Below are 15,831 nucleotides of genomic sequence, written 5' to 3' on the forward strand. Positions count from 1 at the left end.
TGGAGTACACATCTCTCCGAGCCTTTATCAGCCACATTCCTAGTATGAATGAAGGCTCAGAGGAGAAGTTTGAGAGCATCAAACCCATGTGCACCAAGGAGGAGACAGCCCAGTGACAAGCTGACAGATGAGTTCTTAAGAATGAGAAGCCACAGTGATGCATCAGGCTCTGGAGAAGCAGAGATGGATAGTTGTCCTGTGGGGGTGGGGTCTGTACCTTCTGAGTCTGAGGGTGACAGACAACCTAATTGTCCAGCCCTGCAAGACACACAGTGCCCAGGCAACTATGAGACCATGTCTGTGGGAAAAATCCATATTTCTATGGACTGAGTCAGGACTAAATTAGACATGAGTCTTCCAACACATCTGAATTTCATCACCATTATATCACTCTTTAGACCTTGTAAATTTTCATAAGAATATTTTTGATAGGTTGGAGTAAGCTGTCTCCATCTGAGGTATGTTACTTTAAATCCACATTAACAGACCAATAAAACAAGGTGTTGGCCAGCTAATCCCACACAGTCATCTCTTCCTCAGAAGTATCCTGGCAACAAAATGAACCAGTCATGAGTACATGTCTCAAGGTGGTCCTGCAAATACAGACCCTGACCACACAATTTCTTGGATTAGATTTTGGTATGGCTGGTGCTGTGTGCCTGTGACTAGCACCCTTCTTCAGTGGGAACCCTACTAATTGCCAACCCCAGAGTCTGCCTCCCCTAAAATTTGGGTCCTTGGACATGTAAACTGAACAACTCTTTTCCAACTTCATCTTCCACAAGTGTCATCACTGTGAGTTAGTTCAGGGAAGACACTCTACCCATCATTGGCAAGGCCCACCACCACCCCACGTGGTGTTACCGTAACAATTGTCACACTCAAGCACAAGTGTTGGACAATGGGTCCAAGTATTTGCAACTGTCTTTTGTATAATAATTCCATGTGCTACCAACTCTGTAGAGGCCAGGGTAACTGTACAGTGCAGATCTCTGTCTGGATGCCCTCTTTTCTGCCTTCCTAATGTCTCAGCTCCAACCCATTCCCTTCATCTGACTCCTTACAGACTGGTACCAAAAACGCCTCCGTCCTTTCTGTGATCCTGAAACAGTGGACCAGAGGCTCTTCCCTAGAGACACCTGCTCTTTCCTGGGGCCCTCCCTTCCTTCTTTCCTAACCTCCCAGAGCTGAGATTGCCTCTGCTGGTTCTGATTTGCCCTCACCCATTTCCAGAGTCCTCTCTCCAATGGTGTCATGCATCTTCAGCCTCCAGCATAGCTTTTCAGCCTTTTAAAGGATCAAGTTCACAGTTGTCTCTAACTTACAAAAGAGCTGCCCACAGACATGGTATCCAAGGGGGATATGGTTGTCAAGTCCTGTTCCATCTTAAGACATTGCATCTAGAACTTGCAGTGCCATCCATGGCCACCTCCTCAAACAGCTGGAGATCACTGTCACTAATTGCTTCCTTTTCTGACCCTCTACAGTAAGCCACAACTGTGCCATGCTTACCAATTATTTGTTAAACTCATCTGGCAAATACTTTTGGGGATCCTACTGTGTGATGAACTCTTTGATGAATACAGCCAATTCCATGCTCTCATTTTCTACTCTTTTAGAAGGAGCAGTCAAAGAAGGAAATAAATTCTAAGAATACTATGAAATGAAGCAGATGGCAGAAGGGAGTGGCTGGATTTGGTGGGGCTGGAGACAGATTTCAGATTAGAGCAGTTAGCAGGTGACATCTAGGCAGACCCAAATAATGAGCAAAGATACAGATGAGTGGGTATGAGGATCCCATAGGCAGGAACATCACCTACCAGGATCCTGAGATGGCTGCATACAGTGAGTTAAGTCACAGCATGATCACTATAGTTGTGGTGTGACAGGTAGAGTCAGGAGTGACAGGAGATGCTGGAGACAGTCAGTCTGGCTCATTTAGACACCGTTTCTTCCCAGCATCATTCCTGGCATTTGGAGCTAGATCCTTCTTTATTTGGGAGGACTGTCCTGTACATGGGTGCTTTGACTATTTAGGCCTGTCCCTGGTCTCTATCCAATGGACTTAGTAGTATTCCTATTTTGTGGATACCTAGACTGTTTTCTCCCTATGGGAGGAAAATGACCTTTAGTGAAGGAGCTCTGTGATAAAGGTCATGGCAAAGACATGGCTTTGAAACAAGGTCATGCAGCCCCAGGTGGCTGCAAACTATGTAGTCAAAGATAACCTTGAACTCCTGACCCTCCTGCCTCGACCTCCCAAGTTTGGGGATTTCAGGTGTGCACCAAGAATGTGAATTTTAGTCTATGTATATGGAAAGTGATTGGAGACTGAAAGAGACCACAGCATGATTTCCACCTGCCAGGGGTTGTACTGGCTGCTTCTAGGTAAAAATGATGTATTCAAGGGAACAAGAGCAACAGAGGGGTACTACTAGGGGTGAGCAGCAGTGGCGGCTCAGACTAAATTGGCAGCAGCAGTGACAAGAAGTGGGTAGACTATGAGGGTAATCCAGCGAGACTTACCGGTTAACTGGATGGGAACAGTGAGGAGCAAAATAGAATTGAGGACAATTGCTAGATTGTTCTGTGGGAATAAAATAAGACTAGGGGAGTGGCTTAGGGGGTCAAAACTTCTAAATTTGAGATGTCCATTAGTTAGCCAAGTGGCCGTGCCTGTAAAACAGAGCCTAGGGCCCAGGGGAGAGGTCCAGAGCGGAAACAGACATCCAGGATCTTAGGTCGTGTTTATTGATGGGCAGGATGACATCATCCTGGAGGAGAATGATCTGGAAAATAAAGAGGACCCTGAAGCAAGCTCCAGAGACTCACATATAGAGGTCAGGAAGTGCCAAAGAAGGCAGAAAAGGAGACACAGGAGGAGACCCATGAAGGATGATGGGCAATAGTGCTTCCCGTCTCCAGGGCATCCTGGCACCATGGTCTCATCTGCCAGGCCACCAGGTACTTAGGGAATTCCTCACACTCATCTTCATTTTGCATCCATGTCATACCACTGTAGTGTGCAGTGGAGCCGCAGATGACTGGCAGTCACCTCTCTTAACTTTACCTGAAGGAGTCATGTATACTAGGAGCCTACTCTATGTGTGGGGACAGTGACAAGCAGGCAGCTACAGTAATGTATGCCCATCATGGGCATCTCAAGCCCCACCCCTGGAACTAGAGCCTGGAGACTCTAGTTCCTTCTTATGGTCTGATCTTGGGTTCTTGAACTCTGGCTCCCAGGGCCTGCTTAATGTCTAGCACATTAGCAAGGCTCCACCCAGACACCGCCAGAACACCCCACTACTTCCCAGGCTTCTGGAGGAGCTTCCGAATCTGCTTCTGCTGTTGAGAAGGGCACTGGCTCATCTGGGGATAGTGACACCCAACCATGAGCAGAGTCAGAGTCTACTGGAGTCCACTCACCCCATCCAGGCCTTCACTTCTGGCCTCTGTGTCTATAGCTTAGTTTCATATATCCATAGTGAGGTCCCGGCACTGCTAGTAAATATGATCTTCACATCCCTTGGATTAGGAAGCAGGCTTAGAGAAGTCCTGTGATCTGCCCAATTTAGATGGTATGTGAAAAGAGCAGGAAGCTTTTTATAAAAAAAGAATAAGAACTAACCTCTAATCTCTTAAACGTTGTTGCCAAACTCAGATTATATCAGAAATTTTCTTTCCTATGTAAAATCTTTCCCAACTCATAAAGAAAATGCTACAGGCAGATTTGCTGACTTTCCTCCAGCATCCAAGATGCAGGTCAAAACTCTACCATCATATATAAATCCATGATTGAAAATCATCAACAGAGTAGGAATGAGCAGAAAGTGAGCATTCTGCATACTATGATGATTTAAAATGACTTTTTCCCCATACTAAAGACACTTTATAAACAGTGTTTTGACACATATTTGCTTCATTATAGGACCCATGCTTCCTGACCCATCTTGCTCTTTTTTGGAAAAATTCAAAATCAAGGACATGTACAAAAAGAAAACAACCCACCCCTAACATATTTTCTTTCATTTCCAAGATTCAGGAATGCTGACGCATGGGTATGACATCCAGAGTGTTGGGCTTTGGCGTCTGACCTCTTCAGAGGGGAAACAGAAAGATTGCCAAGGGTTCGCACTTCCACTGTGGACAGCTCAGAAACAAACCCTTGAATCCAGATCAGAAAAAAAGGTAATTTGTTTCACTCTTGGTGGCATGCTGTTTCTGGGACAAGTAATTCCATTTGTCATTGCAAGTTTTAGACAAGGCAGGAATACACTTTTTCTTTCCTTCCTGTGGCACAGAAGTCAGACAGCATTTGCTTTACTCTAAATCCTGGTGCAGCTGCAAGGAATTGCAATTCATCTTTCTGGTCTGGACCACTCCATTCCAGCTCCCAGGTGCTTGGCTTGGTATTATCCACCTGCTAGGGGTGGATCTGGGTCCGATAGGACAAGTGTCTCTCTTTTGCTATGATTCTTACTTAAAATGTGTCTTTGCTAGTGTCATTAGTTTTGCAGGGGCTGACGTGTGAGTGGTAAGGTAAGTGGGTACCCTGATGGAAATCAAAATTACCCCAAGGACCAGGTCCACTTCCTTCTTCCTGGCTGCCCTATTGTTCTGCAACCTCAAACTGCTCAGAAAGAGTCAGTGTCTGGTCTGGATAGGAATGCAGCCTTTGAGATGTCACAAATAATCCTCCTTGAGTCTTGGAGCTGAAAACAGTGCCTAGAGGAAGGGCATTTTGCTACAAGAGCTGGAATGAGCCCCAGGGGAGCAAAGAGCGGGAGCCAAAGGAGGGGAGCAAGGCTTCCACAAACAAAGAGCCAGGCAGTCTGTCACCACCCATCTGCCCTCAGGGCCACATCTGCCAGGCTCTCAAGGAAATTGGGGCAGTCACCTTCCTGACTCAAGAGTCCAATCACAGTAGGGGTCACTCTCTCCTGTGCCCTCCACTGGTAAACTGAACAGCCAGGGTCAAGGACCAACTGTTGGTTGGACTGAGGGCAAGGTTAGGTTTGTCTTACCTGAAGATGTCACCTCCAGTGTCCAGTTTGACCTTCCAGTTGCTTCTATTGTAAACCCTCCAAATGGGCCATGAGAAAATCTTCAGCCCTCTGTCCTGGTCAGGGATTTCTTTAGAAATTTGACAACTACCAACATTGCAATGGTGTTTCAGCCCTTTTATCATTTAAATATATGTATTGAGGCAAAAGATCCATCCAAAGTCATTTCAACCAAACCAGGACCAAAGTGACAGGACTAGGAAAGTCCAGAGTATCCCTCTGACCATTACCAGTGACAGAGACAGATGCCTGGTGTCTTTTGTATGACCACTGTCATGGTCACATTTAGGGGAACAGAGTCCAAGTAAGATGGCTGTGCACATGTGAGATGGAGTAGCAGGGGGGAGAGGGAGGAAGGGAGGTTTCCTCGGTGCTTCTTTGCTAGGTTTGCAGAGGAAATGCAAAGCTCAGGGATAAAAACAGCTTTGATGAAGATGAGTAGTCACAAAGCAGAAGACAAAGCAAAGGATAGAGGAGGGTGTAGAGGAGGAGACGGAGGAAAGGAGGAGGAGACAAAGGAGAGGATGAATGGAAAAGAGGAGGTAAATATTGAGCTACAGAAGCCTCTGCTTTGCAAGGGGCAAGCAGAGCACCAGGTACTTGGTTTACTTTTGTCCTAACCTATGCAGCATCTCTGTGATGGGGCGATTATTCTACCTTATAGTTAGCAGCAACACTTAGAGAAGCAAGGTTACCCAAGACTATACAATGAGCTCAAATGAATGCCAAAACTGTCTGTTTCAGAGCCCTGCCCTTTCCTATAATTCTAACACTGTCTTCTATACCTGCAGCTTTCAGTGATTTTCTTTTTAAAAAAAAAACAATAGCTCATAATTTAAATAGAAAACATTTGCCATTATTAGCCAATCTGAAGACTTCCACATGTACAGGAACATGAAACTGAAATAGCAATGATGCTATTTCCAATGTGTGTCAGTTTTTAAATATTTTACCCAAATCTATCTGTCCACCCTTCCTCCCTCCCTGCCTTCCTTTCTCTCCTTCCCCTTCTTCTCTTCTCTGTCTCCCTCTCATCTCTCCCTACCTCCCCTCACATGAGAATGGTACTACTAAATTTATCTCCCGGTCTGCCAACGGGTCTAACCCTGTATTTTGAAAAACATTCTCCTTCCTCTAGTTGATCTGGACTGTTTCTCATCCTTCTGCTGGTCTGGGTGGGTGTGGGCAGGGTCCCACTGAAGCACATTGCTAATTGTGTGCTCTGACCATCCCTCTGCCAAGGGGACATCATTAATCAAGTATCTCAGAAATTAGAAATATCTGACAAAGCCACTGCTTGGAAAAGCATCAGCCTAGGAAACCATCCAGAGGACACAATTGCTGATCGCAGGCTCCAGTGGGTGATATTTTAGGCAGTTGGTGTGTGCTTTTCTGCAAAAGAGACTGTTTCCTCTCCTTTCAGAGACTGAAGAATTCATCTGCTCTACCAGGCCACGTGCGGTCACCACCTAACAATAAATGCTAAAGGACAAGAAAATGCCAGGGTTGAGGGACTCTGTTCTTCCACAGCAAGAATAGAATTGTCTCTTTCCATTCCCAGCATCTGAAATTGGGCTGTTTTTAGGGGTGTGCCCCTCCCACCCTGGCTTAGGATTTGGGGATGATTCTGTCCTATGCTGAGGGGCCAGTGTCTGGGTTGGCTGAATCAGATTAAGTCATGGAAAGTGAACTCCAGGTCAGGTGTGGCCGAGCGCTAGTCAGGCCCGATGAGCTGGGGACTGGTGACTTCAATCTAAGAAATGTGCGCAGTAATTGAGAAAACATGTTCCTGTGATGTCCTCACGCAAAAATCCAGATTTGCGATTTTTTTTTTTATTCCTAAGAATTCCTTGAATGTTTTCTGTGCATGTCTGTACAGAGTCCCCGGCAGAACTTCTAACTTAGTACATTACATATATATTTTTTCCTGTGATGGTCTGGCTTTTAAGGGGTGGGATTCTGATGGGGGGCATTGGGCAAGCAGTAACAGGCCTGGAGAGAAGGTAGGAAAGGGAAAGACAGCCTATACCTCTTAGGCTTTCAGGGGCAGAGGAGGCAGGGCAGCCAGGTCCTGGAAAAGCAGCTGGCTGAATGCTGGATGCTGAGAGGGAGCCTTCTGAGTCAAGCTAGCCCTGTCTTCCTGAGCTACCCTCAGGTTCTAACAGTTGCCCCAACACAACCATCAGCAGCAAGGTGCTGATGTCAAAGGCTTTGTTGCTGATGCCTGGTGCCCTCTGTGGCTAGTACTCTGATCGCTTCTCACAGATGAGGGAACTGAGGCTCACTGCGGTTATGCAATGTGGTCATAGAACTCAGTAAGTTCGAATAACACAAAGCCCATTCTGGTGAATTTTGGTCCTGGACTTCCATAAAACCCCACAGGCCCTCCAGAGCCTTCCAGTATCTCCTGGCCCTTCACCTCTCTTCCCTTTTGGAGTTAGGATCACACAATTTGTACTTCTTTGGGTAATGGTAACTACGCCAAAGTTGAGAATTTATATCAGAAGATAAAAAGATCATTCTCACAGATTTTGTTTGAGCCACCAGGACTTATTTTACCCCCTAGAACTAGAGACTGAACCTAAGGCCTGCCTCTGACCTCTACACTTTATTTTGAGTCAAGGTCTCACTAAGTTGCCCAGGCTGGCCTTGAGTTCACTCTGTAGCCCAGCCAGGTCTTAAGCCTTTGGTTCTAGTATTTAAGCCTCCCAAATAGCTGAAATCACAGGCCTGTGCCACCAGGCTCAGTGTGGTGGTTTAAATGAGAATATCCCCCATAGATACAGATGTTTGTTTACTTGGTCCCCAGTTGGTGGTGTTCTTTGGGTCAGTTTAGAAGATATGGCCTTTCTGGAAGAACTGTGTCACTGGTGATGGGTTTTGAGTTTTAAGAGTCACACACCAATCCCAGATCACTCTTTTTGTTTCCTGCTTGCTGTTGGAGATATGAGCTCTCAGCTGCTGCTGCTATCTGGTGCCTGCCGCCACGATCATGATGGCGGTTGTTCCCCTAGAACAACCATAAGCCAAAAAACCTTTTCTATAAGTTGTCTTGATCATGGTATTTTATGACAGCAACAGAAAGGTAACAGCTAGCCAGGTGTTGGTGGTGCACACCTTTAATCCCAGCACTCTCGAGGCAGAGGCAAGCGGATCTCTGTGAGTTTGAGACCAGCCTGGTCTACAAGAGCTAGTTCCAGGACAGCCTCCAAAGCCACAGAAAAACTCGAAAAATAAATAAATAAAAAAGAAAGGTAACAGATACAGCAGGCTTCATGGGGAGATTTTTAAAAAGAAAAAAATGATACATTCAAACCCAAAGTTTTGATTATCCAAACAGTTATAAATTTTGGCTCCACTGGACCTACAATCTTGTAAAATAGTAGGTGACCTGTCCCCTCACAGTGGGACATGTTGCTTTTAACTTTCTGAGGTTCCTAGTCCTTTGAGGCCTGACTCCTGTGTATGACTTGACGAGCCTCAGGAGCAGTTTTCTCTTGATCCTTGTTACAGAATTATGTGTTTGCCACACATCCCCCCCCACAGTGCCCTACTGCGAGGAGCATATTAACAAAAAGGCCAGCTGAGAGAATGAAATCAAATGACTGTAGAGGCAGCAGCTGCCTACCCTGTCCTACATCTGGGAGCACATGCTCAGAAGCCACATCCTTCTTCCACTTGTAAATGTGACAAGACACTTAGGATCTTAAACATGCAGAGGAGTTGCTATGCAGTGAAGGAAACCAAAACACTCCTATAACTGCCAGAAAACATGGTGATTCTCAAGAAAAACCTTATTTCAAGAAAAGGTCTAACATTTCCTGACAGCAAAGTCTGAGAAGTTTGGCTCCAAAAGAAAATTCCAAACAAATGCCCACTGGCCTCTTTTTGCCCAGATACGATGAGGAAGACAGAATTCAGAAGATGAAATGCTTGGTTGAAATTCCATCAAAGTGAGAATGTTAATTACACAAGGTCCCTTCGAACCCAGAGACACAAATGTGTAAATTCCTAGAGAAGACTTCAAGACCATCAAAGGTGTGCACCACCAACACCATCAAAAGATTTCTTGCCCCCAACACAGCAGAGTGTTACAGATACAGAGATACATGGAGCTCAAAGGAGAGGCTGCCCATTGTATCCAAATGACAGCACCACAGAGGGAGGTCCATCTCCCTAGAGTCCAGATTCTCTTCACCTTCCATGTGGAGAAAGAACTTAGGGAGGGGAGCTCCTGCTGTGCCAGGCTCTTTGGTGTTCCAGCCACACCATCCCAGCAGAGCACAGCAGCCAGACCACAGCAATATGGACTTTGTCCACAGGGGAGGAAACTGGTCCTTTGGGCCTCTGCTCTCCATAGAGTGCTGCCTCCTTCCCTGATTAATCAGCTGCACGTCTTTCAGGCAATGAGAAACCAGTATGATGTCTTTCTTCTTTAAGTGGATGTGTGTGTGTGTGTGTGTGTGTGTGTGTGTGTGTGTGTGTGTAATTATTTATATTTTTTGTTAAATTCAGAACCATAATGTAGAGGGAACCTGTCCCTCCTGATATCCCCCACTTGCTGTGGAGGATTCGACACATGGTTATTCACAATGATGAAGCAGTACCTATGTCTGCTGACCTCTGAGTGAGGTCTACTCATATCCAAACATGGGGTATCATTTCATCAAACCGAGCAGAGAAGAGTTGCAGGTCACGTCATGAGTAACGATGCTTAAACTACGGAGCTGGCTGTGAGCTATGGGACTGATGTGACACTCTTCCCTTCTCTAAGATGGGCTAGCTGAGTTATTGCCTCCACCAGGAGGGACTATTGTCTCCGAGCTTTCTTAGGAACAGCATGTAGAGCACCAACCCTCACTACTGAAGGAACAGCCAAAAGAAACAGGAAAAATCAGCCTTGGCCATGCATTAATGTTCTCTCCCATTTCAACGACTCAGAGGTGAGCAGTGAGTATGTGCTTCTATAATATCCTCCAAGACAGCAAATACCTTGTGGTTACTGGGAAACTATTCCAGTAGCAGTTGGTTGTAACTGCTCAGCATGGGATAGCTTCTGGGCCAAACTTGGGCTGTGCATTCCAGTCAACTTCATAGCCAGATTCAGCCACTCATCGGGATTCCACCTGCAAAAGGCACCCAGGCCGTGCCAAAACTTCTCAGGCTGCTAGCTTTTCACGGAAGTCCTGACTGTCTGAGTCTGACTCATACCCCTACCAATAAAAAGACTTGCTGCACGTGCAAAAGGTTTGCCAAACTCTTGGGCAATTTAGAAAGCATTGTAGGTAGCCCTACCTGACAGATTTTGTCATCAGCTTAGCCTCATTTGTCATCCTTTAAATACCCCATAACCCACCACCCCCCACCCCGTGTGTGTGTGCGCTCGAGCTTCTGCACATACATGCACATGTATACACATGTGTAATGTCAGGTATTTTTTCTCTTCCCTCTTCACCTTATGCTTTGAAGCAGGGTGTTTCACTGAACATGTAGGTCACCTATTTGACTAGATTAAACCAACCAGCAAGTTCCAAGAATTCACTTGTTTCTGCCTCCCTGGTGCTAGAATTCCAGGCTCATGTCACACCTGGCTTTTGAGATGAGTACTGGAGATTTGAACTTTGGTCCTCATGCTTGCACAGCAAGCACCTTATCAGCTGGAACACCCATCTCCCAGTCCTTCTCCTCCTCTTTTGCTCTCATTAAGAATTGACCCTGAAATCTAAGCACCTCCACATTTATTTCCTCTTCTGTTTCTACTAAGTTTGAGGTAAGTAGTGAATGTGTGTTCCAATACATCCTCCAAAAATATTATTTTTTATCAATTTGAACTGTATTTCTTTGTTCCCAAGTGCAATCCTGGGACAGAGGTGAGGAGAACGTGAGCTGCTCTATTTGAGAAGGTCACCAGTGCCTTAAGCAGCATCCCTTCCATGCAACATCACTGATTCTCATTTACCCTCACAGTTTGACTGGGTGGATTTATTTGCTATCAGCATGTGTTCATGTTGTATTAAGTGCTGTCATTGTCAGGGGTGAGGGGACAAGGCTTCCTGCTTTAGGGAGGGCACCTCCTACTGCCAAAGCATAATCCCTTTGACAAGGAAGGGAAGGATTTTCTTCAGTGCTGGGATCTCCCTGAGCAGGCAGTCTGTCTATGCTTTCAACAGCATATGGGTGAGGAAGGAGGTGCCCTGTCCTGATACCCTCTACCTTTCCCCCATTCTTTCTGTTGTTCTTCTCCATTGCAGTGAAATTCCAGTCACAGAAGGCAGAGGGTGACACCTGGAAAGATCATAACACTGAGATCCCTTTTGATAGAGGCACTATGTCTGATATATTGATACTCAGAGGACAAAGACTAGGGTTTCTAAAGTCCCAGCTCTCTGACTGCATCATAGATGCCTCAACAGAAGGGCCTGGAAGCATGACCTTTATTCCATTCCCAAGGGAAGTCTTAACTGGAAGCACCGTTTACACATGGAGGCAAACTCAGCTGCCATCATGACTTCTGACATTTAGTAGGTAAGGCAGGGACACTGAACTTCCTGTGTGTGTAGAGTGGTCACACTTAACCAAGAATTGCCCTGATGTGTCAATGGCTCCATTTACAAAAGGCATCATGGAATACACTAGTCAGATTTCATGAGGTTAATGACTTGCTCACTGATGGAGCTCACAGTCACACAGCTGCCTTTCCTTTTTCCAATGGAAAAACCTCCATTGGAAGATTACTCAAGGTTAATCAAGAGACCATCTCAACCTTTACATTTGATTTTCCTATATCACAGTCAAAGGCCAACAATCTACAGAAATTCCTCAAAAGACATTATATTGTCCATAGAAGAGAAAAAAAAAAAAAAAGACACAATAACCACAAGCAGCTGTCCTCTATGGTGGATTCTCATTTCTCCAGTCCTGTCTAAACCGTGTAACTGAAGGTCTATTTCCTTTAGCCCAGATAGGAACATCTCCTCATTGTGCACACCCCCTTGGCAGTGATCCCAAGGCCTCATTTTCTCTGTTTTGTACAGTGGTCTCAGAGCCATCTTAGTCTCTCTATTTGGGATCGGAAATCATAACCATATCCCCACTGTCAAGAAGCAAACATCCCAGGAAACAGTTAGGAAGGATCTTTCTTTCCTCTTTATTTATCTGGCGGACATCACTATGACACAACACTAATTCTCTCAGAGTTAATCTTAGAACTGGCTAAGCTTGAGAGCAACAATGTGTAAGATCAAAAGCGCCAGTCAAAGAAAGAAAAGAGACACTTAATGGAAACACAGGTCCTTGGCTTCTCAGATAACCAGAGACTTTGTACATACTCTGAGCAAACCTTCCACTTCCTGACTGTGGACGGCCTGCTCCAGATACTGAGGTGCCTGCAAGTTCTTATTAGGAGAAGGCAAATGGCCAGGTCTCTGGCTCAGTCTGTTAGTGCTGTGTGGGCCTGTAGGCACAGCTCGGTTACATACCTAGCAAAGAAGAGCAGTAGCTGTATTCTCTGTGGATTCCCCCCCACAGCTAGGAGACCCTGTGCTCCACAAGTGAGCAGCTGTCATGCTCAACTCTCCTTTAGAAGTGTGTGATTTTCTCATCAGCTGAATCTCAGTAACGATGAGAAACTTCCCTGGGGCTCCAGCCCTGCCCTGCCTTGCCCTGCCCTGCCCTAGTCTCCATGCTGATGTTGGCAGCTGGGGCCCCTTTCTGGTCCGGGCACAGAGTTCTCCCTGGAGGAGAGTGGAGTGTGGGGCCTCATCCTTTCCTCTCACTGCCCTCGGGAAATGGGGACTGTGAGGTGGGTAAGAGGAGAAAGTGAAAGCCTATTCTTTGCTAAAGGTTAACAGTAAAGAATTGACAGCCACTAACATCAGCATGACTGTCCTAAACAAATAACTTTCTGATTATTTGGGCTGCTTCCAGTGGCTGTCCAGGGATGACACTGATTTCAGCTGGCTATCAAACCCTCTGAGTCACTCTTATAGCTCTGTCAAATCATGTGCCCATGCCCTAGAGACCCTGAATTCCTACAGGTGGTACTCCTTAACATTTTCTCTTGGAGGCATCTCTCTCCCTTTTTTTCCCCACCTGCCTAAAATATTGGGGAGAATGATGAGGGGAGGAACAGAAAGATGTGGCATTAACTCCATCCTCCTTCAGCTACCCAGGACAAGGGACATGTACATCAGTACCTGCCATGCTGGCCTCATCCCCCAGACCATGCTCCTTTCCAGCTGCTTGTCCCCTGTCATCCTCTGGGAATACTGTCTATGATGAATTAGTATTCAGATGGCCAGGCTGACGCATGCCTTACTCAACAGATGAAACCCATCAGGCTTAATGTGGCCTGTGACTCGCAGAGAGGGAAAGTTTCATTAGGTAGGGAACCGTAACACCAGTCAAGAAGGGTGGCAGGGGCCAAAACTATACAGATCTTTTCAAACCGATATAACACAGATTCAGAAGTTCGAGACCCTGGGGAGAAGTTACTGGGGGTGGAGGGGGGTCCACGACCCTCCATGCCAGTTAAGCTTGCAAAGTTCAGCTGGTTATGCCTATGAGGAGAGTGGATTGGCACGGGCAGAGAGAGTATACTGAAGGGATAGATGCAGGACAATACATCAAGTGTCTTTTCTCCAGGGCTTCCACTGGCCTCCCGTGACAGAAGGGGCAGAGGCACCCAGGAGAGCAGTATTTTGGTTTGCAGCTTGGAACGTGCCCTGAGTTTCCCTTAATACCCACAGCACCCAAAAGACTTTGCTGTAATACACTTTAATGCACGAAACACCCATAAATTATCCTTCAAACTGCTACAATTTCCAGCCTGGAACAACTTGGAAAAACCAGCCTAGCAAGCAGGCACTTCTTGAATCTCTGGAGTAAACCTGACGAAAAAGGTCAAGCCAAAAACACCTTCCTTAAGAATCTCAGAAAGTTTTATGAAAGCAAGAGCATTGTAATCAAGCAGAGCTAACTAAGCCGCATGTTTACGTTGGCTTCAAGTTGCAATACCATGACCCCAGAGTCCTCTCTCTCCCTCCCCTGCAGTTTCTCTGCCTGAACCCAAGACTCCCGCTGCCCTTCCCAATGCCGGGGTGCCAGCCTCTGCCACACCTGGCAGCAGACAGTTGAATGTACTGGGTGACCCAAGTACTGGGGATGAGCCTTGAGATAGCCAGCAGGCCCCACCAAGGGCCCTGTTGCTAGGGACCTCGGCACTTGGAACCCAAGCTCCCTGAATCAACCCCTGGCACTCTCAATTTATACTGTGAGCCCTGCGACAAGCACCGAGTCTAGCGCACCCTGGGCCGCTGGTCCTCTCACTTTGGTGCTGCGTGGCACTTTGGGGACTCTGCGCACTCCCCAGCCCACGCGCTATGCACTCACCCTCCACTGCGCGGGCTACTGCTCCGCCACCCCAGCGCGCTTGCAGCGCGCGCATCCCTCTCTCCAGGTTCTCTTGAGCGCTGTCCCCTTCTAGCCTGAGAGCTCAGGAAAGGCGGTGCTGCTTCTGCAGGCGCCAGTGTTGACTTTGGGACTTCTAGACATCCTGGGACAGGGAATTTTACGACCAGAGAGACCCTCACTTCCTTCGCCTCCCTTGCTTGCCCATGGGCTCGCGTCCCTACATCTACTCCGAACACTTCTTTCAGGGCTGCGTTTCAACCCACGAAGATTTCGCCAGACAGGGATCCATGCACACCATTCCAAGCCCAGCAACCCGGTCCGCCGCACCGCTCTGCACCCCGTCAGGGGTTCGGCTCAGCGCAGCCTGACTCACCGATGCGCTCCCCTCCGGCTCCCGGCGCTCTCTGCTGTGCTGGAGCACAGAGCTGCTGTAACAGGCTTCGTGAATGTATTTAGCCCCTCCTCCCTGGCTCCAGTCACAGCCTCTCCAAATCCTGGCCCCCACCCACCTCATCCCTTCCTCCTTGCCCCACCCCCACTCCCAGCCCCGCACCTGCTGTGACTGGACCCAAGGTGCCAGACTGCAGGGGTCCTGGGGACAAGGGATGGATAGCTCCAGGAAGGCTGGTGGGACTCGGCCAGGAAAAGACAGCCAGGGAAGGATTCAAACCTTCTGAGGACAAATGAAAATGCATCGGGTTCGCAGTGGCAGAGGGAGATTTTCTAGGGCACCAGGCAGGGTAGCTGGTCCTGCACACCAATGGGCAGACAGGCTGAGCAGGGCAGAGTAGCTTGTCGGAGTTAGAAGAGTCCCTTCACCTTCTGCCCTGGCTCACTGCTTTGCTAGCCTTCTGGGTTGGTTTAGGTCTCCTTTGGTGGTTGGACATCAGGTGCTCCTCTCCCTGCAAATCTGAGAGCTGAAAGAACACCCAGGAAGCTCCCGGGGTTTGGCAAGTACTAGGAGGTTATCTGAAACCAGGCAGAAGCAGAGTTAACTAGAATGTCTAGACAGAGGTGTATCTGCCGGGGGTCTGAGGGAAGAGGGTCTTAGGGGTCCAGATACCTCACGTTCCCAGCCAGCATTAAGGTCTGGGATTGCAGGAGCCTCCCAGGAACTCAGTTCCCTCTAATATTGTAGATGGAATAGTGTGCTGCCTACAGTTTTCTAGATCTGGGGTCCACAGCTTTCATCAGTTTTTAAGAATTGGTGAGTACAGCCTTAGAAGAAGGCCAAGCCTTCTGCCCCACCCCAGACCCCACCCCACTCCCTTTCATCTCCTCTATTTGTTTACTTAAGGTGGGGTCTCCAGAATTTCTTGGATCTGATAGATTCAGGAGCTGGTGGGGGCCTGAC

General features: G+C 47.3%; 1 protein-coding gene and 1 long non-coding RNA gene across 4 annotated transcripts in view; one reads left to right on the plus strand and one right to left on the minus strand.

Annotated features, from left to right (window-relative positions):
* Ngf (nerve growth factor) overlaps positions 1–14,919 on the minus strand; it is a 52,083-nt gene extending 37,164 nt beyond the window's left edge. Inside the window, exon 1 of one of the 2 annotated variants that reach the window (XM_027393815.2) lies at positions 14,851–14,919. The gene's annotated coding sequence lies outside the window, so the exon portion shown is untranslated. The remainder of the gene's footprint in view (positions 1–14,850) is intronic. The other variant, XM_027393816.2, reaches the window with a different exon arrangement.
* Positions 1–15,831, plus strand: part of LOC103159900 — a 144,810-nt gene that overhangs the window by 64,881 nt on the left and 64,098 nt on the right. For both annotated transcript variants that reach the window (XR_004771740.1, XR_004771741.1), the window contains exon 4: positions 4,040–4,191. This is a non-coding gene — a long non-coding RNA (uncharacterized LOC103159900). The remainder of the gene's footprint in view (positions 1–4,039; positions 4,192–15,831) is intronic.

The sequence above is a fragment of the Cricetulus griseus genome, assembly GCF_003668045.3.
Source record: "Cricetulus griseus strain 17A/GY chromosome 1 unlocalized genomic scaffold, alternate assembly CriGri-PICRH-1.0 chr1_0, whole genome shotgun sequence".
Lineage (NCBI taxonomy): Eukaryota > Metazoa > Chordata > Mammalia > Rodentia > Cricetidae > Cricetulus > Cricetulus griseus.